We start from the raw sequence: 26590 nt of genomic DNA, 5'->3' as shown, positions 1-26590 counted from the left end.
ATTATATTACAGTAAGTCATGCTGAGTTTTTAATGGAACGTGATGATTCACAGAACATACCGTCATCATGTACTATTTACACGACTCTTACATTCTACCCAATTTCCGAACATATCATCTTGATAGCTCTATATTTATATTCTAGTAATTTGCCAAATTAAGATCGTGCCATTATGATTTTCTTCTTGGAACATTAACTATGTTCATCCAAAAATTCATATCTACGAATTCTGGACCATTATCCGCTTGAATTAAGGTCGACGAAAGCATGAAGCTCCGAAATATAATGGAGAATATAAAGCCCGATAACAACCCCAAAATTACAAACCGTGTATATCAATGCGTTTAGCAATATAAAGACACGGGAGAATGAAAAACACAATAACCCCAAGGTAATGGTAGAAGAAAATAACTTCCTCCGGTGGTAGATGAAAAAGAAGAATGACAGATATGAAAGTTAAGAGTATATCAAGAATCAATACTGGATGAAGCATATTAATGAATGCTTTAAAGTATGAATTGAGGAGAAAGACTAGAAGGTGTGAGATGTGGAAATAAAGAAACGAAGGGGGTGGATTTATAGTAAAATATCAGACAGAGAAATCGAGACAGATTATCGCATTTAATCAAAGAATATCCTGATTTCCTTAATCGCCGAAGAATCAAATCTTATTGCAAAGATTTTCTTTAAATCCCATGAATTCCGGAAATCAATCATAACTACGTCATCGGTTAAAACGAATATACGTTTACTCATTTCACTCTCTTGCGATAGCTTCACTTATACTCTTCGCGTAATCAAATTATTTTATCTATATTACTCAATGATGATAAAACTCTATTTATCAACTCATATTCGTCATGAAAACATTTTTATAGTTAGCCATGACGACCTCGATCAAATTTCGGGACGAAATTTCTTTAACGGGTAGGTACTGTGACGACCCGGAAATTTCCGACCAAATTTAAACTTAACCTTTATATGTTTCCGACACGATAAGCAGAATTTGTAATGTTGAATCTCAAAAAGTTTGGAACTACATTCATGTAATCAATTACCCTTTGACCGTGTTCAACGATTCACGAACAATTATGTGTATATAGATATGTATATATAATATATAATATTAACTGAAAACATTAACAAAGTATTAGATATATGATACTTTACATGAACGTATTTGTTTCGATATATTTATCGACAGAATTAAGAGATAATATCAAATGATTGAATTTTCAGATATATTATGATATGATTACGGGCCTATGTTATGAGGTCCACTGTGATTTAAGAAATCTATTCTTTTTGACAAAATTCGGAAAATGGTAAAGTGATTTATAAGTAAGAACAAATGTGTCAATTAACAGGAACTAGACAAGGGTTAGTGAAAATTCCTGTTTAATTTCCAAGGCATGTTTTATAATATTTTCCTCGTGACCTTGATAAGATAACTATGTTAACTTTCATTTTATTTAATATGAAAATAAGAACGTGAAGTGTAAATAACTTAGATGTTGGATATCAACAAGTTAAGTAACTTAACATTTTTCATTAAGATAATTTCATACGTTTATTTAACCTTTGGACTTTATCCCATGCTTCACCAACAGACTATAATCTAAAAACTTGAAACCTATTATGAATATATATAATCCTACTTTTCTAAAATGTTTTATGATATAACGATTTCCATTATTTTAACCTTTTAACAAAATGATTCTTAAATATATTTAGTTTTGGAAAACAAAATTATCATATTTATTTGATTTAGTTTCAAAAGTACAAAAAAAAAATGTTTTCAGTTTAAAAAGAACTTTATTATTAAAACGTATATATCTTTTAAAAATATCTAAAATCACTTTTGACAACTCATTACTTAACCAGTATGATAAAGATAACGATATTTATATTTTATTTTATTAAATATATATAACGATTTAAATTAATATTATATATATTTATACGCGTATTATACGTACATAGTTTTATACTATTACTATACTTTAACTTTACCTTTACCTTACTTTTACTTTACTTTAACTTTAATAATTCATACTTTAATAATTCACTTTAATAATTCACTTTAATAATTCATACTTTATTAATTCACTTTAATAATTCACTTTAATAATTCATAATTTAATAATTCACTTTAATAATTCAAAAATCTATTATAAATAGAATTCAATAGGTTTCATTATTTCATAGAAACTTGAAAATATATTTCTCTAAACTCTCTCAATCGAATTACATATATATATTTACTTAGTATTATTTCAAGATATTATTAGTATACATAAAATACTACGACGGAGTTATATTCAGACGATTTCAAAATAAGTTTTCAAACGGGATAGAGCTAAGGAAATTATGGGTTATAGCTATGGAGGTTATGGGTATTGATCCAGGGTATTGCTCGTGGGGTCAACCTAACGTTTATCATTTTCGTTGCGTCTACGTACTTTCCTGCAATATTGAATCACAATATTGATACGTTCGTGAATCCGAGACAAACCCTGCACTTGTTCAGTACCGTCATATACATAATTGCTACGAAATACAGTATTGTGAGTTTCATTTGCTCCCTTTTTAATTGCTTTTGCAATATATATTTTTGGGCTGAGAATACATGCGCTGTTTTATAAATGTTTTACAAAATAGGCACAAATACTAAAACAAATTCTACATGGGTTTAAACCAGAAATATACCCTTAGCTTGGTAACATTAAACTACTTGTCTATGTACGGTAGGCGCGAATCCTAAAGATAGATCTATTGGGCCTGACAAACCCCATCCTGACTATGGGATGCTTTAGTACTTCAAAGTTATATTAAACACACCTGATCTGGTGTAGTTCAGAGGGTAAAACATGAACGTTAAGGCTTGTTACCGGGTGCCTACAACTTATAGAATACTTTTATACACTTGCGAATGTGCGGATATTTATAGAAACTGAAATCTTGTGGTCTATTACTATTATGGAAATGATTGATTATGATAAACTAATGAACTCACCAACTTTTTGGTTGACACTTTAAAGCATGTTTATTCTCAGGTATTAAAGAAATCTTCCGCTGTGCATTAGCTCATTTTAAGGATATTACTTGGAGTCATTCATGACATACTTTGAAAGACGTTGCATTCGAGTCGTTGAGTTCATCAAGATTAATATTAAGTCAATTATAGTTGGATGTAATATGAAATGGTATGCATGCCGTCAATTTTTGATGTAAAGAAAGTTTGTCTTTTAAAAACGAATGCAATGTTTGTAAAACGTATCATATAGAGGTCAAATACCTCGCGATGTAATCAACTATTGTGAATCGTTTATAATGTATATGAACGAGTCCTTTCAACATCATAAAGAAAACTGTTTTAGTTTCTAAATATCTGAAACCTCTGAGTGTAAAGTATGAATGTTTTTGAAGTAATGTTGGGAACTGAAGCATGAGTTAGTATAATATAATGACACTTGATCAACGTGATTATATTAAAGTAAGTCATGCTGAGTTTCTAAATGAAACGTAATGATTCACAAACCATAACGTCATCATGTGCCATGTTACATGACTCTTACATTCAATCTAATCTCTAAACATATCAAAAACATATTCTATTAATAGTTCTATCTTTTTCTTTGGATTCTGGTAATTTCACAAGTCAAATTGTGCTATTAAAATTTCTCTCTTAGAGCATTAGCTATGTTCATTCTGAAATTCTTAACTATGAATTCTAGACCGTTATTCGCTTGACTTGAAGTTGGGAAAAGAAGACGGAAGTATGAAACTCCAAAATATAAGGAAAAATATAAGCACGAAGACAACGCAGAAATTACAAACCGTGTATATCGATGTGTATAGCAATATAAAGACACGAGAAAACTAAGAACACTATAAACCCAAGAGCATAGTAGAAATTAACGGATTCCTGCGGTGGAAGATGAAAAAGAAGAATGACAGATGTGATAGTCAAGAATATATCAAGAATTAAAACTGGATGGAGCACATTGACGAATGTTTTGGAAGTACGAAGAAAGGAAGAAAGTATAAAAGATGGGAGATGTGGAAATAAGGAAACGTAGGAGGTTGATTTATAGTAAAATATCCGACAGAGAAATCAAATTATATAGATTACAAAGATTTTCTTTAATCCGGAGATCAACCGTGATGACGTCAAAAGATAAGACGAATCCCTATTTTCTCATTTCACTCTTTTACGATAGCTTCACTCATACATTTTGAGTAATCGAATTATTTTATTCATATTTCTCAATCATGATAAAACCCTATGAATCAACTTATATTCTTCATAATAACATTCTTATTGTTAGCCATGACGACCTCGATCATATTTAGGGACGCAATTTCTTTAACGGGTATGTACTATGACGACCCGGAAATTTTTGACCAAATTTAAACTTAATCTTTATATAATTCCAACTTGATAAGCAATGAATTTTAATAAATCTTGAACCTCCGGAAAGAGTTTTACACAAGCTTTTGGTCACCCTTTTATTCCGACGATTCACTAACGTCATAACGTGATTTAATTGTTTAATTGTTTAATTGTTTAATTATTGTGTATATATATGGATTTATATATATTTAACTTGAAAATATGATAATTAAATATCTCATTAAGTATATTAACAAAGTATTATATATATATTTTCATACTACTAATTTAAAGAGTTTTCAAACAATATATATGTTACTATTTAAACGACGTAATTAACTTATGTTAAAATGTATTTACATATAATGTATTACGAGTGTAAATACATCCTTACAAGTATTGAATACACTTTATAATATACCAATACATATAAAGGATAGCTATACTCATATTTCCATTCAATTTCCTCAAGAATTCTACTCGCATTCATACGGTATTTTTACCCGTATTATACACAGCTTCTAGAAGTATTTACTATTGGTATATACCAATAGAAATCTGCAATTATTTGTATAATATGTCATCCATGACATAATCAATTTAATATCTCATACATGACTTAATACAATTTAACTTATCTTAGATATTTTTACTAAAAGCCAAAATTAAAAGCTTATAAATAAGGACCATTTTAACTCATTTTTACTCCACATTTTCTTAAACTAAAAACACACACTTGAATGTTCTCATATCATACTTTAATCTTAGCAAATTTCCTCTTCATAATCAAGGTAAAATACTTCTCAAAATCCTTGTTCAATTCCTTGTATAGTTGCTATCTTATTATACTTATAAAACTTCTAAAAACTAGAACTTGTTTTTGTGAACACCTAGCTTGTTTGAAAAACTAATCTAATCTTTCTAACATAACTCTAATAACACTTATTTATATGTATTATGATGTTATATTAAGTTAATATAAGAACTTATAACTTGTATATATGAAGAATGAAGGGACCCGTCCTAATCCATCCGGACGAAGTCCATATCGATTACAAACGATTTACAATAGTTGGTTACATCGCGAGGTACTTGACCTCTATATGATACAATTTTACAAACATTGCATTCGTTTTTAAAAGACAAACTTTCATTACATCGAAAGTTGACGGTATGCATACATTTCATAATATACCCAACTATAATTGGATTAATAATAATCTTGATGAACTCAACGACTCAAATGCAACGTCTTTTGAAATATGTCATGAATGACCAAAAGGTTTAAAGGACCCGTCCTAATCCATCCGGACAAAGTCCACATCGATTACAAATGATTCACAATAGTTGGTTACATTGAAAGGTACTTGACTTCTATATGATACATTTTACAAACATTGCATTCGTTTTGAAAAGACAAACTTCCTTACATCGAAAATTGATGATATGCATACCATTTCATAACATATCTAATTATAATTATCTAAATAATAATCTTGATGAACTCGACGACTCGAATGCAACGTCTTTTGAAATATGTCATGAATGACTCCAAGTAATATCTTTAAAGTGAGCAAATGCACAGCGGAAGATTTCTTTCATACCTGAGAATAAACATGCTTTAAAGTGTCAACCAAAAGGTTGGTGAGTTCATTAGTTTAACATAAATAATCATTTCATAATTTTTAATAGACCACAAGATTTCATATTTCCATTTCTCGTAAACATACGTCCCATGCATAGAGACAAAAATATCATTCATATGGATTGAACACCTGGTAACCGACATTCACAATATGTATATAAGAATATACCCATCATTCCGGGATCCTCCTTCGGACATGATATAAATTTTGAAGTACTAAAGCATCCGGTACTTTGGATGGGGCTTGTTGGGCCCGATAGATCTATCTTTAGAGTTTGCGTCAATTAGGGTGTCTGTTCCCTAATTCTTAGATTACCAGACTTAATAAAAAGGGCATATTCGATTAGATAATCCAACCATAGAATGTAGTTTCGATTACTTGTGTCTATCTCGTAAAGCATTTATAAAAGCAGCGCATGTATTCTCAGTCCCAAAAATATATATTGCAAAAGCATTTAAAAAGGGATTAATGAAACTCACAATACGATATTTTGTAGTAAAAATATGCATACGACGGAATTGAACAATGCAAGGTTGGCCTCGGATTCACGAACCTATATCATTTGTATACTTATTAACACATATAATTGCAATAGAACAAATTTATTTTTATTAGTGATGTCAATTTTATATTATTAACTTATATGTTTCCTTAATAAATTAAGTATATTCATTTTATATATAAAAATATTAATATTGTTATGTATTAAGTTTAGTTTTATTTATCTAATATTTATTTGATAAAATAATGTTATTAATATTAGCTAAAATGTTGTATTATTTTATAATATTAATAATAATAGTAAATGTCATTAATAATAATAATAATAATAATAATTTTAAAATCATGTTAATACTAATAATAATAATGTTACTTACAATACTTATAACCATAATAGTAATAATATTTTATTTAGATCATGACTTATTATTAGTTATACCTATATATACAATTATAATCTTTACAATATTTTATCATAATACTAATAATAATACTTAATAATTATATTAATAATAACATAATAATAATAATAATAATAATAATAATAATAATAATAATAATAATAATAATAATAATAATAATAATAATAATAATAATAATAATAATAATAATAATAATAATAATAATAATAATAAAATTATACCTTAGAAGCTTAAAATAAAATGAATTACCTCTGACGGGTCTCGAACCCACGACCTCCCAGTAACCCAACACTCCCTCCAACCATCTCTTCTATCACGATTATCTGATTTAAATCCTATATTGAATTTTATTTAACCCGAAATTTTCTATTTTTCATATTTCTTCTTCTTCACAATTTTCTTCATCATCTATCATTGTGATTATCATCATATCATCATCTTCGAATCATCATCATTATCTTAATGATCGTAATCCCACCATCATTACTTCGTCATCATAATCGTAACTTAATCATCATTAAAATAATACACTCGCCTATTTCTATCATCATCAATTCGTGAGCTCAACATCATTTAATCGTTAATCAACTTAATCATATAACCACTTCTCCTGTCCGTCATTCGCACAAACAAAACAGAAACATCGAACAGGAATTACTCAACAACAATTGCAGATCGTGGTGTTTTTGTGCGATGGTTTTGGACAGAATTAGATGCATAGCATCGAACTACTTGCAGCACGAATAAGATATGAGTGTGGGGTTTTGCATGGAACTTTTGTGGCCCATCCTACGGCCCAGGCAATGTTATTGACTCAACAATTGAAGTCTAGTTCGTGGAGCTTATAGATGTTAAAAGATATCAGAATAATTGGTCAAGAGATGTGGGGTTTACTTGGTCCCCATGATATATGCACTTACGCATTAAGTCTCACCCACTCAAGATCACTTTATAAAATAATCAACACCTCATTTTGTAACCCACTATGGTTGGCCATCAACTTTCATGATTGACAAGCATTTTTTAAAAATGTTGTATAATAGTGTTATATATAACCAAATTGACCACCTTTAGATAATGCACAACTATCATTCATTACCATCGTTTTTCTCTATATTAGAAGCAGAAATAACATCAACAAATGGTGGTTTGGTACAGAAAACAAAACGCGCTGTAGCACCTGTAGCAGTAGTATTTCAAACAGAAACAGATCGTACAGTAGCTGTAGAAAGGTGTAGTTTTATAAGGTGGTTGTGGAAGTTTTGGTGGTGCTTTGTTGGGTGATTGAAAAGAAAATAATCATGATGGGATGATGGTGGCGTCAGTTTGTAGTAGTAGAAGTAAATAAAAAAAATGGTGGGTTGAGAATGGTTAAATGGGTCGTGGTCATGGTTCTTGAACAAACCAAAAATAATACGAAAGGGTGATGATCGAAGGGTGATGGTATTTCACGGTTTGCACGTGGTGGTGTTTATGGGTCGTTGGTCTTCGAAGATGGTCAAGGTGGTGATGTTAACTTGTTGGATAATGTTTGAAGAACAAGGTCGGGATTTTCTTAGTGTTGGTTTCATGAGGGTGACGTAGGTTTTTCTATATATGCGTAAGTAGTATATGTATATGTATTGTAATATTTCTGTTTCCTTTTCTTTATTTTTGTTTAATTTATGAGATGTTGTGATTGATATGTATTATTATCATTATCATAATTGAATCGATTTGATTTTTGTGAAATGGACGTTCAACTGATTTCAGACAGGAAGAATCAACAATTATAAAAAAAATATAGTAGGTAGAATAATATATCTGATTCGTACGATTTAGATGTAGATATATAACAACTCTAGATAAGAAACAAAGTTCAGTATAGTTGATTGAAATATAACAGCTCGATTATGAAACTCCTTTGTTAATATATTTTTTTAATAATAGTGAAATTGATTAATAATATTAATTCTATTAATATTAATATTAATATTAATACTAATATATGATAATGATAATAATAACCTTATTAATGATACAAGTAATAATACTAGTTATAATAATATTAATATTATTAATGAATATAATATTAATAATGAATATAATAATTTATATATATCAAATTTCATTTTTTTATATAATAATATTATTAATACTGATTTTTAGATATTAACATTTATTTTAATGTAAATAATACAATTATATCAATTATATTTTTAACTTGTATGTAAATTTAATATGTAGAAATTATATCTTATTAGCTATATAACATTTAATAATTATATTATATATCTTATAACAACATTTATTAGATATTAAATATTTATATATTAAATATTTATATATATATATATATATATACACATATCTATTAACAAATAGTGGTTCGTGAATCGTCGGGAATAGTCAAAGGCTAACTGAATAGATTAAAACAGTTCAAAAATTTTGAGATTCAATATTACAGACTTTGCTTATCGTGTCAGAAACATATAAAGATCAGGTTTAAATTTGGTCGGAAATTCCCGGGTCATCACAATAAATATTCGTCCCATGCATATAGATAAAAATGTCATTCATATGGATTGAACACCTGGTAACCGACATTAACAAGATGCATATAAGAATATCCCCTATCATTCCGGGAAATCCTTCGGACATGATAAAACAACATCGAAGTACTAAAGCATCCGGTACTTTGGATGGGGTTCGTTAGGCCCAATAGATCTATCTTTAGGATTCGCGTCAATTAGTAGATCGGTTTACTAATTCTTAGGTTACCAAGCAAAAGGGGCATATTCGGCTTCGATCATTCAACAATATAATGTAGTTTCGATTACTTGTGTCTATTTCGTAAAACATTTATAAAAATTGCGCATGTATTCTCAGCCCAAAAATATAAAGGGTAAAAAGGCAAATGAAACTCACCATACTGTATTTTGTAGTAAAAATACATATGACGTCATTTAATAAGTGTAGGGTTTACCTTGGATTCATGAACCTATATCAGTTATATATATATATTAACACATATAATCGTAATCGAATAATTTCATATATTATATCTTAAATTATATATCTTATATATTTAATTTGTACATATTTAAAATAGTTAATATTTATATAGTTTAATATTATATTTAAAATCAATAATTTGTTATATGTAAATATTTATGTAGACAATGTTATTAGGTTTAATATATAATGTTTATGTATTATCAATATAGTAATAGAATATGTAATAAGTATATTTATATACAAAGTATTTATTTGTTAAAATGATAGTTTTGAAAATGATGATTTACTAATAATAATAATAATAATAATAATAATAATAATAATAATAATAATAATAATAATAATAATAATAATAATAATAATAATAATAATAATAATAATAATAATAATAATAATAATAACTTTATTAATAATGATAATACTAATAGTAAATATGATAATAATAATAATAATAATAATAATATAGTTGTAAAAATAATAATCTTTAATAATAACAATACTAATTATATTTATAATAGTAATAATAGAAATGAAATTAAGAGTGTATACCCTTGTAAAAGCCTTTTTTAAAAAAAATTCTCCATACGAGACTCGAACCCGTGACCTCCCGCTCACACCACAACACCTCAAACCAATCGGCTATTTCAGTTTTTCTGTTTAATACACTAAACTAAACCTATATAACCCGTAATAGTAAGCTTTATCCATTTAAGCCCATTGCTAAAATCCTGCGGCCCAACAGCCTGTTTTTAATGGATTCAATTTCACGGCCCAACTGAAGATTAAATTTCGGCCCATGATGTAAATCCTTTTTAGTCCTTAAATGATCTGGTAACAAATAAAAGGAATATGTGTGGATATCGATTTGTTTGTCTGACTTCTCCTCAATTCAAATATATAACTGTATCCATTAATTATCTACTCCCTACTCTTTTTCTTAATCATCTAGTGGGAGTTGATTTGGTACTTTTGGCTAAAAAGAAGAAGAAAAAAATATATAGCGGCCATAACAATTGCAAGTCTTCATACTTTAATTATTCTAATCAAATCATATGATCCACCTAATCACTTAAAAAATGTAGAACGTCCCTTTAAACTTTCCTTTTGCTAGGCCGAAACTTTTCATTTGAATATAAAAGATATTTGTTATGTATTCTTGATTATCTTCACCACATATCTTGTAATTATAAAAGAACCAAAACTTTTCCTTTTTGTGACTCCCACTGTGGTCGGCCAAAACAAAAAAAAAAACGAAAGAGCTCGATTACAATCAAGTAGCTGAAGTTTGTAACATATTGTGGTGAGTTGGTTCATTGAAGATGAAGGGTGGTGGTTGTTTAGTGGTGATGGAGGGGTGAAGGTGGTTGTCAACAATAGTAATAGTTTAAAACCGAATGGTTCGGTTTTTAATTGTGTGGTCGTGCGGTTTGGTTTTCGAACAAACAGAAAGAAACTAAAATGATGTGGGTTTGATGATAGCAAGTAGTGTCGAGTGTAGTTTCAAGTTGAGTCGATGGTGACTGTGTATTGTGGTTTGAGGTGGTTCCCGGAAACAAAGCAATAGCTTGTGTAGTAGCAATATGGTGATAGTTATATGATTCACGAAGGAAAAAGAGAAAAATATAAGGAGGTGGTGATTCAAGGTGCCCGAGTTGTGGGTGTTAGATTGATCGAAGAAACAGAGAATATAATATCGGTAGCAAATTACCTAGCAAAGAAGGGTGTAGGTTTGATCACGTCAGAGATATTAATAGAAAGATTAACAGCGGTTGTCATCATTGTGATCATATGTGGTTTCAAGTGTTTGAAGTGAAGAAGTATAAGGTGGCGATGGTGTTTAATTTACAAAATAGAATGAAGTAGCAATAAGTAATCGAGCACATTTGTATTTTGTTGAGGTGGTTCTCACGATGGGATGGTGGTTTAGTTATGGTCATTCTCGAGCAAGAATAATAGAGGAAGAGATATAGAGAGAGATGTGGTCTATATGGAGTGCAAATATGTATAATAGATAGAATAGATAAAAGTAGACAAAAGAAAGAAAAAGAATTATAATTTGATTATGATGGATAACAACATCAGACAAGAACAAAAGAAAATATACTAACTACATAACTTGATTGTGATATGTAACAAAATTTGTGGAAATACTTGATAAAGTTGTTTGGTTGAAGTCAAAGAATTAAGTCACGCGCAGGAACAGAATAAAATAAAATAATTAAAGTGGATAAAGACCTTAACAGAATTTGGATCATATGATTGTCTGATTTCTGGTTCGTACCAAGGTTGGGATTTGTAGAATCAATTTAACATAGCTCGATTGGGACCTCAAACAGAAAAGGGATCATATGACATATTATTTATATTTAATATTAATATTATGAATTTATAAATAATACTAAATATATTAATAATAATAATATTATTAGTTTTTATAAAACAAAAATATACAGATAATAGAAAATAATAATAATAATATTAATAATCAAAATAATATTAATAATAATAATAGAAATAATGATAATGATAATAATAACAATATTACTAATATTAATGATAATAAATAATGATAATTACAATAATAACTATAAAAATGGCAATGATCGTATTACTAATGATAATAATGAAAATTATGATTTTTAATAATAGTACTTAATAATAATACTAATAATCACAAGTTACATGTTTCATTTTTTTTTTCATATTTATATAGTATATAATAATATTAATATTACAAATAATAATACTAATATTAATATTGATACTAATAATGAGCATCATACTAATAATATTAATGTAATAGATTATGCTTAACAAATATCATCTTTATATATATTATGTATTAACTTAATAATACTGATATTAATATTGATATTTTTAATCCTAATGAAAGTAATAATAATATTAATATTTTATTTTATCTTGTAATTACTTATAATATTTTAATGTTACAATCTATTATTTATGTAATATTTACTAATTATATAATTAAATATTTATACAATATATATACTTATTTATTTATAAACTATGGTTCTTGAATCGTCGGAAATAGTCAAAGGGTAATTGATTACATAAACACAGTTCAAAGTTTTTAAGATTTCAACATTATAGATTTTGCTTATCTTGTAAAAATCATATAAAGATTAAGTTTAAATTTAGTCAGAAATTCCCGGGTCATCACAGTACCTACCCGTTAAAGAAATTTCGTCCCAAAATTTGAGTGAGGTGGTCATGGCTAACAATAAAAATGTTTTCATGACGAATATGAGTTGATAAATAGAGTTTTATCATCATTGAGTAATATAGATAAAATAATTCGATTATTCGAAGAGTACGAATGAAGCTATCGCCAAAGAGTGAAATTAGGAATTCAAGATTCGTCCTAACTTTTGACGTGGTTACGGTTGAATTAGAAAATAAGGTGCGTCTTAGCTTTTGATGTTGTCTTGATTGAATTTCGGAATTCAAGGGATTTAAAGAAAATCTTTGAAATCTATAAGATTTGATTTGTTGGCGAGTAAGGAAATAAAGATTTCTATAGTTAAATAAGGTGATCTGCCTCGATTACTCTGTCTGATATTTCCATTATAAATTAAACTCCTCCGTTCCATTATTCTCATCATTCCTATACTTTCTTTCTTAGTTCATACATTCAAAAGATTGTGAAAATGCTTAGTCCAGTTCTAATCCCTAATATTTTCCTATTTATCATTTCTGTCATCTTTCTTTTCAATCTTCCACCAGAAAAATCTGTTTACTTTTAATATAACCTTGGGGTTATACTATTCTTAATTATACCGTGTCTTTATATTGCTATTCGTATTAATATCCACAGTTTGTAACCTCCGTGTCGTCATTGGGCTTTATATTTTCTCTTATATTTTAAAGCTCTTTGCCTTTTTATTATCCTCCCGACCTCTAGTAAAGCGAGTAATGATCCAGAATTCGTAAGTATGGAGTTTCGAATGAACTTAATGTTCTAAACGAGAAAGAACGTAATAGCACGATTTGATTTGTCAATTTACCAGAATCACTGAGAATAGAACCATTAAGAATATATTTTCTTGATATGTTCAGAAGTTAATCAGAATGAAAGAGTTATGTAACATGACACATGATGACGTTATAATCTGTGAATCATCATGTTCCATTTAGGAACTCAGCATGACTTACTGTAATATAATCACGTTGATCAAGTGTCATTATATTATACTAACTCATGCATCAATTACTAACATTACTTCAATAACATTCATATTTTAAGCTCGAAAGTTTATAGAATATAGAAACTAACAGTTTCTATATGATGTAACACTGATATCACGAAGAGATTGATGATTTCAGATAAGAATAGTTATGAAAATATCTTCAGAAATATGGAGGATATTTATAATGAAAGATACGATGATATCTTGGATTTCCTAATATCGAAGGATGGTGAAGAAAATTTGTCCGCAAGAGTTTGGAGTAAGAAGCAAGGTATTCGTTAAAAATTTATCAGAAACAGAATCATCAGGATTTTTAATGTTCAAGTTTAGTCCTTGTGATTTGTTCAGAGACTCCTTCGTAGTTTCCTCAATCAGTTTTTCACTTTCAAACTTTTTCTGAGCTTTGTCAACATACAATCATTTATCATCAACTTTTGGCTGTTGAGGTCGTTTACAGTTTTTTTGTTGCTTCATTCAACTTTTCAAAATTCAAAGTATTAATTCGCAGACTGGGTGCTTTTCAGAATTTCAAAATGGAAGATCATAATTTTAAGAGATAAATGCTATATGGATACATATAACTGTTGATGTAGACATGCTGCGAGATTTCAAAATACTGATTACTAATATCTGGTAATTGGTATGGCAGTTCTCGTTATCATATGCGAATAAGTACATGATAGAGTTTAACGAACAAATATAATGGTTCTTCGGAGAGACTTAGGCCAATGAGTAATGAAGTTGCTGGTAAGTTTACTGCTAATGTGGTGGAACATAAACGGTTCCCTGATGACGATGTCGAAAGGCAAACTTATATATCGAGGTTATAATAAGGCTAATTCGAATGAAAAATCGAAGTTGATTTGCTGGAGCTGTGACAAAATTGGCTAATTTGAAAAAAAATTGCAATGTTATTTTCAGTAATAACAATGCCAAGGAAGCTAGCACAAATACGTGTTAAACGTTTACTCAGGTTCCGAGTGTTTTCAGGTGCATAACTATCTGCATCAATCTTTTCTTCCGTAGATGAAGTGCGGTTGGTTCATCCTCTCGATTGAGGTGTTTTCAAGTATCATGAAAGGTTTGAACGCAGATTGGAATCGTCAAGATACAAATGAGGTTTAAGATGAAATCAAGTGGTAAACTTGAAGAATTGTTTAGTTTCATATGTTATAATCAATATTTTAATTCATTTTAATTGTCCAAGGTTGATAGTCCACAGTTAGGAGTGTACAAATAATAATTCATATATAGTTTACTATATAATATTTGAATTAATTAATACGTATCGTGACCTGTGTACATGTCTCAGACTCGATCACAATTCAAACTATATATATTATTATAGAATCAACCTCAACCCTGTATAGCTAACTCCAATATTACTGCATATAGAGTGTCTATGGTTTTTCCAAATAATATATATAGATGCGTCGATATGATATGTCAAAACTTTGTATACGTGTCCCGATATTTAAAGTGCGTAAAATAAATAACAGAAATTAAATGACGATAAATAAAATTGCGAGAATTAAATTGCGATAAAATAAATTGCGATAATTAAATTGCGATAAATAAATTGCGATAAATAAAATGTAATCAGTTATCTAGGAACAGTTAGCTAGGATTTTGTTAGCGTGGATTCTTTACAGAATTTCTAATAGTTAATTTGTTTGTTTCTAACAAATTTTATTTTGTCCAATGTTTTCTTCATTATGCCACTTGTTGAATTCTGATAGGTCAAAATCCAAGTATGAAATTGAATAAAAATGGTTATTCTGTGGTGAACGGATTCGTATAGCTGTGGTTGTAAGTAGGATAGTAAATGACTGTTGAATCAGATTCGAAGAATGTGCAGTGTAACTTATTAATGCGAAATCTAAATATTCCTCGGGTATTACCTACCCGTTAAAATATTTTCACCATTAACAGTTTGTACAATAAAAATTTTAATTACAATCCTTATGAAAACATATATACATATATATTTTCCTCAGACGTAATTATGGATTTAATGAGTCAATGTGATATTAAACTCATCAAATTTACGGCTAGAACTAGAGTACGTAATCTCTAAAACATTAGAGATTACATAATCACCATGAAGGACGAAGATAGTTTATGTAGAACGATTCGTAGAACTAACTTTGATTATGCTTGAGGTATAGATTGCGAGGTTGAGATGCGTAATGATGATGTTGTTGTTGGTACTGGTTATGCTGCTGGTGCTGCTGATGGTGGTACTGTTGCTGTCGGTGCTATAAGTGTTGTTGGTGCTAAGGTTGGTGATGATGTTGGTGTAGTAAGTATAGCTTGTAAATCACGCACCATTCTTGTCAGGGTTTCTATTCTACCCTCTATCATTTCTATCCATCCACTCATCTAATTCGATAGATCTTGATTATCACTTCGAAGTTCCCTAACTTCTTCTAATATTCCCCTTCGATTGGTATTCGGAAGTAGAGGTTGAATATTTTCTGAGATTGCAGTAATGCGACCTTCGAGGTGGAAAACTTTAGCAAGAAAGGTGAATACAGTGTTGCGCATAGGTTCACCGGTGAGTACATCGTTTTCTCCGATGTTAGGAGGTAAGTTTGGTTCATGGTACGGCTCGCCTTCTTCATTTCTCCATCGAGTGAGTAAGTCTCGGACCCACCCCCATCTTCTCCAGAAAGAAAAATAGCTAAACAGTGGAGACACTTCGGGTTCATTGACTTCGGTGTCTACTTCAATACGCATCTCGAAATTGCTTCCAGAACTAATGGAATCCAAGCTAGGTGTAGGATCCATCTCTTATGATCAGTTAGAGGATTTTCGATATGAAATGATTTTCGGTTATCGGATAATATTCTAATTATATAGAATATCTAATATATTACAGAAGATCCCGTAGATCCCGGAGGAAATTAAGAAAACGTGTCAGATAAAGTCTACAGTAACAGATACGCTAAGATATGAATTTGTCTATACACTATTCATGCAATCAATGCAGTAAAACGTGTCTAGACTAAGAATAATGAGCATGTAATTTCCTAAGGATGATAATCAGATGATTTCAGACAAAAATGATAAGCAAAACTTTTGACATGCAGACACGGTCGAAGTTTAGACTCACTAATGCATCCTAACAACTATCAATTAGACACACTAATGCAAGACCTGGTTCGCTAAGACCATCGCTCTGATACCAACTGAAGGGACCCATCCTAATCCATCCGGAAAAAGTCCATATCGATTTTAAATGATTCACAATAGTTGGTTACATCGCGAGGTACTTGACTTCTATATGATACAATTTTACAAACATTGCATTCGTTTTTAAAAGACAAACTTTCATTACATCGAAAGTTGACGGCATGCATACATTTCATAATACATCCAACTATAATTGGCTTAATAATAATCTTGATGAACTCAACGACTCAAATGCAACGTCTTTTGAAATATGTCATGAATGACTCCAAGTAATATCTTTAAAATGAGCAATTGCACAGCGAAAGACTTCTTTCATACCTGAGAATAAACATGCTTTAAAAGTGTCAACCAAAAGGTTGGTGAGTTCATTAGTTTAACATAAATAATCATTTCCCTCGTTTTAATAGACCACAAGATTTCCATTTCTCATAAATATTCGTCCCATGCATAGAGACAAAAATGTCATTCATATGGATTGAACACCTGATAATCGACATTAAGAAGATGCATATAAGAATATCCCCTATCATTCCAAGAAATCCTTCGGACATGATAAAACAACATCGAAGTACTAAAGCATCCGGTACTTTGGATGGGGTTCGTTAGGCCCAATAGATCTATCTTTAGGATTCGCGTCAATTAGTAGATCGGTTTACTAATTCTTAGGTTACCAAGCAAAAGGGGCATATTCGGCTTCGATCATTCAACCATATAATGTAGTTTCGATTACTTGTGTCTATTTCGTAAAACATTTATAAAAATTGCGCATGTATTCTCAGCCCAAAAATACAAAGGGTAAAAAGGCAAATGAAACTCACCATACTGTATTTTGTAGTAAAAATACATATGACGTCATTTAATAAGTGTAGGGTTGACCTCGGATTCACGAACCTATATCAGTTATATATATATTAACATATATAATCATAATCGAATAATTTCATATATTATATCTTAAATTATATATCTTATATATTTAATTTGTACATATTTAAAATAGTTAATATTTATATAGTTTAATATTATAATTAAAATCAATAATTTGTTATATGTAAATATTTATGTAGACAATGTTATTAGGTTTAATATATAATGTTTATGTATTATCAATATAGTTATAGTATATGTAATAAGTATATTTATATACAAAGTATTTATTTGTTAAAATGATAGTTTTGAAAATGATGATTTAATAATAATAATAATAATAATAATAATAATAATAATAATAACTTTATTAATAATGATAATACTAATAGCAAAAATGATAATGATAATAATAATAATAATAATAATAATAATAATAATAATAATAATAATAATAATAATAATAATATAGTTGTAAAAATAATAATCTTTAATAATAACAATACTAATTATATTTATAATAGTAATAATAGAAATGAAATTAAGAGTGTATACCCTTGTAAAAGCCTTTTTAAAAAAAAATGCTCCATACGAGACTTGCACCCGTGACCTCCCGCTCACACCACAACACCTCAAACCAATCGGCTATTTCAGTTTTTCCGTTTAATACACTAAACTAAACCTATATAACCCGTAATAGTAAGCTTTATCTGTTTCAGCCCATTGCTAAAATCCTGCGGCCCAACAGCCTGTTTTTAATGGATTCAATTTCACGGCCCAACTGAAGATTAAATTTCGGCCCAAGTTGTAAATCCTTTTTAGTCCTTAAATGATCTGGTAACAAATAAAAGGAATATGTGTGGATATCGATTTGTTTGTCTGACTTCTCCTCAATTCAAATATATAACTGTATCCATTAATTATCTATTCCTTACTCTTTTTCTTAATCATCTAGTGGGAGTTGGTTTGGTACTTTTTGGCTAAAAAGAAGAAGAAAAAAAATATATAGCAGCCATAACAATTGCAAGTCTTCATACTTTAATTATTCTAATCAAATCATATGATCCACCTAATCACTTAAAAAATGTAGAACGTCCCTTTAAACTTTCCTTTTGGTCGGTCGAAACTTTTCATTTGAATATAAAAGATATGTGTTATGTATTCATGATTATCTTCACCACATATCTTGTAATTATAAAAGAACCAAAACTTTTCCTGTTTGTGACTCCCACTGTGGTCGGCCAAAACAAAAAAAAATAACGAAAGAGCTCGATTACAATCATGTAGCTGGAGTTTGTAACATATTGTGGTGAGTTGGTTCATTGAAGATGAAGGGTGGTGGTTGTTTAGTGGTGATGGAGGGGTGAAGGTGGTTGTCAACAATAGTAATAGTTTACAACCGAATGGTTTGGTTTTTAATTGTGTGGTCGTGTGGTTTAGTTTTCGAACAAACAGAAAGAAACTAAAATGATGTGGGTTTGATGATAGCAAGTAGTGTCGAGTGTGGTTTCAAGTTGAGTCGATGGTGACTGTGTATTGTGGTTTGAGGTGGTTCCTGGAAACAAATCAATAGCTTGTGTAGTAGCAATATGGTGATAGTTTTATGATTCACGAAGGAAAAAGAGAAAAATATAAGGAGGTGGTGATTCAAGGTGCCCGAGTTGTGGGTGTTAGATTGATCGAAGAAACAGAGAATATAATATCGGTAGCAAATTACCTGGCAAAGAAGGGTGTAGGTTTGATCACGTCAGAGATATTAATAGAAAGATTAACAGCGGTTGTCATCATTGTGATCATATGTGGTTTCAAGTGTTTGAAGTGAAGAAGTATAAGGTGACGATGGTGTTTAATTTACAAAACAGAATGAAGTAGCAATAAGTAATCGAGCACATTTGTATTTTGTTGAGGTGGTTCTCACGATGGGATGGTGGTTTAGTTATGGTCATTCTCGAGCAAGAATAATAGAGGAAGAGATATAGAGAGAGATGTGGTCTATATGGAGTGCAGATATGTATAATAGATAGAATAGATAAAAGTAGACAAAAGAAAGAAAAAGAATTATAGTTTGATTATGATGGATAACAACATCAGACAAGAACAAAAGAAAATATACTAACTACATAACTTGATTGTGATATGTAACAAAATTTGTGGAAATACTTGATCAAGTTGTTTGGTTGAAGTCAAAGAATTAAGTCACGAGCAGGAACAAAATAAAATAAAATAATTAAAGTGGATAAAGACCTTAATAGAATTTGGATCATATGATTGTCTGATTTCTGGTTCGTACCAAGGTTGGGATTTGTAGAATCAATTTAACACAGCTCGATTGGGACCTCAAACAGAAAAGGAATCCTATGACATATTATTTATATTTAATATTAATATTAAGAATTTATAAATAATACTAAATATATTAATAATAATAATAATATTTGTTTTTATAAAACAAAAATATACAGATAATAGAAAATAATAATAATATTAATAATCAAAATAATAATAATAATAATAATAATAGAAATAATGATAATGATAATAATAACAATATTACTAATATTAATGATAATAAATAATGATAATTACAATAATAACTATAAAAATGGTAATGATAGTATTACTAATGATAATAATGAAAATTATGATTTTTTATAATAGTACTTAATAATAATACTAATAATCACAAGTTACATGTTTTTTTTTTTTCATATTTATATAGTATATAATAATATTAATATTACAAATAATAATACTAATATTAATATTGATACTAATAATGAGCATAATACTAATAATATTAATGTAATAGATTATGCTTAACAAATCTCATCTTTATATATATATTATGTATTAACTTAATAATACTGATATTAATATTGATATTTTTAATCCTAATGAAAGTAATAATAATATTAATATTATATTTTATCTTGTAATTACTTATAATATTTTAATGTTACAATCTATTATTTATGTAATGTTTACTAATTATATAATTAAATATTTATACAATATATATACTTATTTATTTATAAACTATGGTTCGTGAATCGTCGGGAATAGTCAAAGGGAAATTGATTACATAAACACAGTTCAAAGTTTTTAAGATTTCAACATTACAGATTTTGCTTATTGTGTCAAAATCATATAAAAATTAAGTTTAAATTTAGTCGGAAATTCCCGGGTCATCACAAAGAACACCTTGAAACTTAACATATATCCTTTAATCTCCATTCGGTAAAAAGTGGGCTGTTTTGGGTTGGGAATTAAAAACCTATCTTAGACTTTGAGTTCAACGCTAAGACTTTGGAAATATGTTAATATATGTAAATAAGACTTCCAGTATGTTTTTCATGATTTTAGACAACGTGTAAGTATTTTATCAAAAATCATTTATTGGGTGGATGCCGGGATTTTTCCAAATCTGTCCACCGACATAAAAAGAGGGTAAAGCTCTAACAATTACTACTTGGGATGAAATTTTAGAATTGGTTTTGTAAAATTTACTTCTTAAGGAATCCATAGCAATTTTAGTCACTTTAAACGGAGTTGTAATGAATATTTGGCAAGCAAAACAAAATCTGCTAAAATTAACGTTGTATAGACGAAATTTATATTATAAAAACTATATTAACCATATCCTTGTTAACTTTTCCTATATCCTATATATATATATATTTGGACATGTTATCAGTAGTATAACAAAATATTATAATCTTGGTTAATTTTGTATATGTATAATAATATTCTTTGTACGTCCTAACACAATAAGTATACAATACATTTTGATAAATCCTAAAACAATACGTACACAATACGTCTTAGTTAATTCTAAGACAATACGTATACAATACGTCTCTGGGTTGATGCAAAGACAATACGTATACAATACGTCGTGGGGTAATTATAAGATTATATATATATATATATATATATATATATATATATATATATATATATATATATATATATATATATATATATATATATATATATATATATATATATATATATATATATATATATATATAAATATATATACCGATTATTGGACTGTTGGACTTTTCGGACTATTTTGGACTACTAACAAAGGACTACTATGTAGTGACCCGAACTTTTCCATGTTTATATATATATTAAATGAAATTGTTATTTACATGATTAAGTGTTTTCAACATGTTAAGCAATCAAACTTGTTAAGACTTGATTAATTGAAATAGGTTTCATATAGACAATTGACCACCCAAGTTGACCGGTGATTCACGAACATTAAAACTTGTAAAAACTATACGATGACATATATATGGTTATATATATAGTTAACATGATTTTATTATAATTATGTATCTCATTAGGTATTTTAACAATGAGTTATATACACAAAAATGAGACTATTAATTTAAGAAACTCGAAAACGATATATATAACGATTATCGTTATAACAACGTCTTACTAGGTACATATGAATTATATTAAGATATTGATACACTTGGTTAATTATGTTAAATGATAAGTAAATATATTATTAAGTGTATTAACAATGAAATACATATGTAAAAATAAGACTACTAACTTAATGATTTCGAAACGAGACATATATGTAACGATTATCGTTGTAACGACATTTAACTGTATATATATCATACTAAGATATATTATATATCATAATATCATGATAATATAACAATTTAACATCTCATTTGTTATAATAAATAATGGGTTAACAACATTCAACAAGATCGTTAACATAAAGGTTTCAAAACAACATTTACATGTAACGACTAACGATGACTTAACGACTCAGTTAAAATGTATATACATGTAGTGTTTTAATATGTATTCATACACTTTTGAAAGACTTCAAGACAATTATCAAAATACTTCTACTTAACAAAAATGCTTACAATTACATGCTCGTTCAGTTTCATCAACAATTCTACTCGTATGCACCCGTATTCGTACTCGTACAATACACAGCTTTTAGATCTATATACTATTGGTATATACACTCCAATGATCAGCTTTTAGCAGCCCATGTGAGTCACCTAACACATGTGGGAACCATCATTTGGCAACTAGCATAAAATATCTCATAAAATTTCAAAAATATGAGTAATCATTCATGACTTATTTACATGAAAACAAAATTACATATCCTTTATATCTAATCCATACACCAACGACCAAAAACACCTACAAACACTTTCATTCTTCAATTTTCTTCATCTATTTGATCTCTCTCAAGTTCTATCTTCAAGTTCTAAGTGTTCTTCATAAATTCCAAAAGTTCTAGTTTCATAAAATCAAGAATACTTCCAAGATTGCAAGTTTACTTCCAAGTTTTCTAAATCCATTCCAAGTAATCATCCAAGATCAAGAAACCTTTGTTACTTACAGTAGGTTATCTTTCTAATACAAGGTAATAATCATATTCAAATTTTAATTCAATTTCTATAACTATAACAATCTTATTTCGAGTGGAAATCTTACTTGAAATTGTTTTCGTGTCATGATTCTGCTTCAAGAACTTTCAAGCCATCCAAGGATCCATTGAAGCTAGATCTATTTTTCTCATTTCCAGTAGGTTTATCCAAGGAACTTGAGGTAGTAATAATGTTCATAACATCATTCGATTCATACATATAAAGCTATCTTAATCGAAGGTTTAAACTTGTAATCACTAGAACATAGTTTAGTTAATTCTAAACTTGTTCGCAAATAAAAGTTAATCCTTCTAACTTGACTTTTAAAATCAACTAAACACATGTTCTGTATCTATATGATATGCTAACTTAATGATTTAAAACCTGGAAACATGAAAAACACCGTAAAACTGGATTTACGCCGTCGTAGTAACACCGCGGGATATTTTGGGTTAGTTAATTAAAAACTATGATAAACTTTGATTTAAAAGTTGTTATTCTGAGAAAATGATTTTTATTATGAACATGAAACTGTATCCAAAAATTATGGTTAAACTCAAAGTGGAAGTATGTTTTCTAAAATGGTCATCTAGACGTCGTTCTTTCGACTAAAATGACTACATTTATAAAAATGACTTGTAACTTATTTTTCCGACTATAAACCTATACTTTTTCTGTTTAGATTCATAAAATAGAGTTCAATATGAAACCATAGCAATTTGATTCACTCACAACGGATTTAAAATGAAGAAGTTATGGGTAAAACAAGATTGGATAATTTTTCTCATTTTAACTACGTGAAAATTGGTAACAAATCTATTCCAACCATAACTTAATCAACTTGTATTGTATATTATGTAATCTTGAGATACCATAGACACGTATACAATGTTTCGATCTATCATGTCGACACATCTATATATATTTCGGAACAACCATAGACACTCTATATGTGAATGTTGGAGTTAGCTATACAGGGTTGAGGTTGATTCCAAAATATATATAGTTTGAGTTGTGATCAATACTGAGATACGTATACACTAGGTCGTGGATTGATTCAAGATAATATTTATCGATTTATTTCTGTACATCTAACTGTGGACAACTAGTTGTAGGTTACTAACGAGGACAGCTGACTTAATAAACTTAAAACATCAAAATATATTAAAAGTGTTGTAAATATATTTTGAACATACTTTGATATATATGTATATATTGTTATAGGTTCGTGAATCAACCAGTGACCAAGTCTTACTTCCCGACGAAGTAAAAATCTGTGAAAGTGAGTTATAGTCCCACTTTTAAAATCTAATATTTTTGGGATGAGAATACATGCAGGTTTTATAAATGATTTACAAAATAGACACAAGTACGTGAAACTACATTCTATGGTTGAATTATCGAAATCGAATATGCCCCTTTTTATTAAGTCTGGTAATCTAAGAATTAGGGAACAGACACCCTAATTGACGCGAATCCTAAAGATAGATCTATTGGGCCTAACAAACCCCATCCAAAGTACCGGATGCTTTAGTACTTCGAAATTTATATCATATCTGAAGGGTGTCCCGGAATGATGGGGATATTCTTATATATATGCATCTTGTTAATGTCGGTTACCAGGTGTTCACCATATGAATGATTTTTATCTCTATGTATGGGATGTGTATTGAAATATGAAATCTTGTGGTCTATTGTTACGATTTGATATATATAGGTTAAACCTATAACTCACCAACATTTTTGTTGATGTTTAAAGCATGTTTATTCTCAGGTGAATACTAAGAGCTTTCGCTGTTGCATACAAAAATAAGGACAAGATTTGGAGTCCATGTTTGTATGATATTGTGTAAAAACTGCATTCAAGAAACTGATTTTGATGTAACATATTTGTATTGTAAACCATTATGTAATGGTCGTGTGTAAACAGGATATTTTAGATTATCATTATTTGATAATCTACGTAAAGCTTTTTAAACCTTTATTTATAAAATAAAGATTATGGTTTGTTTTAAAAATGAATGCAGTCTTTGAAAAAAGTCTCATATAGAGGTCAAAACCTCGCAACGAAATCAATTAATATGGAACATTTTTAATCAATAAGAACGGGACATTTCAGTTGGTATCCGAGCGTTGGTCTTAGAGAACCAGAATTTTGCATTAGTGTATCTTATCGAGTTTGTTAGGATGCATTAGTGAGTCTGGACTTCGACCGTGTTTACTTGAAAAATGATTGCTTAAAAAATTTTGTTGGAAACTATATATTTTTAACATGTGAATATTATGCGATATATTAATCTCTTAACGCGTTTGATATTATGTGATAGATGTCTACCTCTAGAACAAGTCCCATTGACTCACCTAATAATAATGAAGAGTCAAATGTAAATTGGAATGATTCGTGGACTGATTCACAAGTTCCCGAAGAGGAACCGGAAGAAGAGTCGGAATCGAAAGAAGAATCAGAACCGGAAGAGGAGGAACCGGAGGAGGAAATAGAACCGGTGGGGGAAATAATAAAATAGTTAAGTAAAATAAAATCCTCAACCAACCGACCAAGGTTAATTATGGTCAATGGTGTTTCCGCCAAGGAAGCAAAATATTGGGAGGATTACTAATTCTCCGATGAATCGGATTCCGACAAGAATTCCGATGATGTTATAGAAATTACCCCAAATGAATTTAAAAAGGCAAAAGAAAATAATAAGGGAAAGGGCATAAAAATAGAGAAATCTAATTCCAACCCCGATGAACTTTATATGTATCGTCAACCCCCGAAGCCCTTAAGTTGTAACAATGACCCGGGAACCTTTAAACCACCAGGTTTTTCTAAACCAATGTGGAAAACGATGGCTCGTATTAGGGAAACATCATATATCCCTAGAAACTTGGCAAAACGAACCAAAACCAAAGAAGAAGAAACGAGCGAGT

This window comes from Rutidosis leptorrhynchoides, chromosome 8 (genome assembly GCF_046630445.1).
Source record: "Rutidosis leptorrhynchoides isolate AG116_Rl617_1_P2 chromosome 8, CSIRO_AGI_Rlap_v1, whole genome shotgun sequence".
NCBI classification, from domain to species: Eukaryota; Viridiplantae; Streptophyta; class Magnoliopsida; order Asterales; family Asteraceae; genus Rutidosis; species Rutidosis leptorrhynchoides.
Note: the sequence above shows the minus strand (reverse complement) of the source record.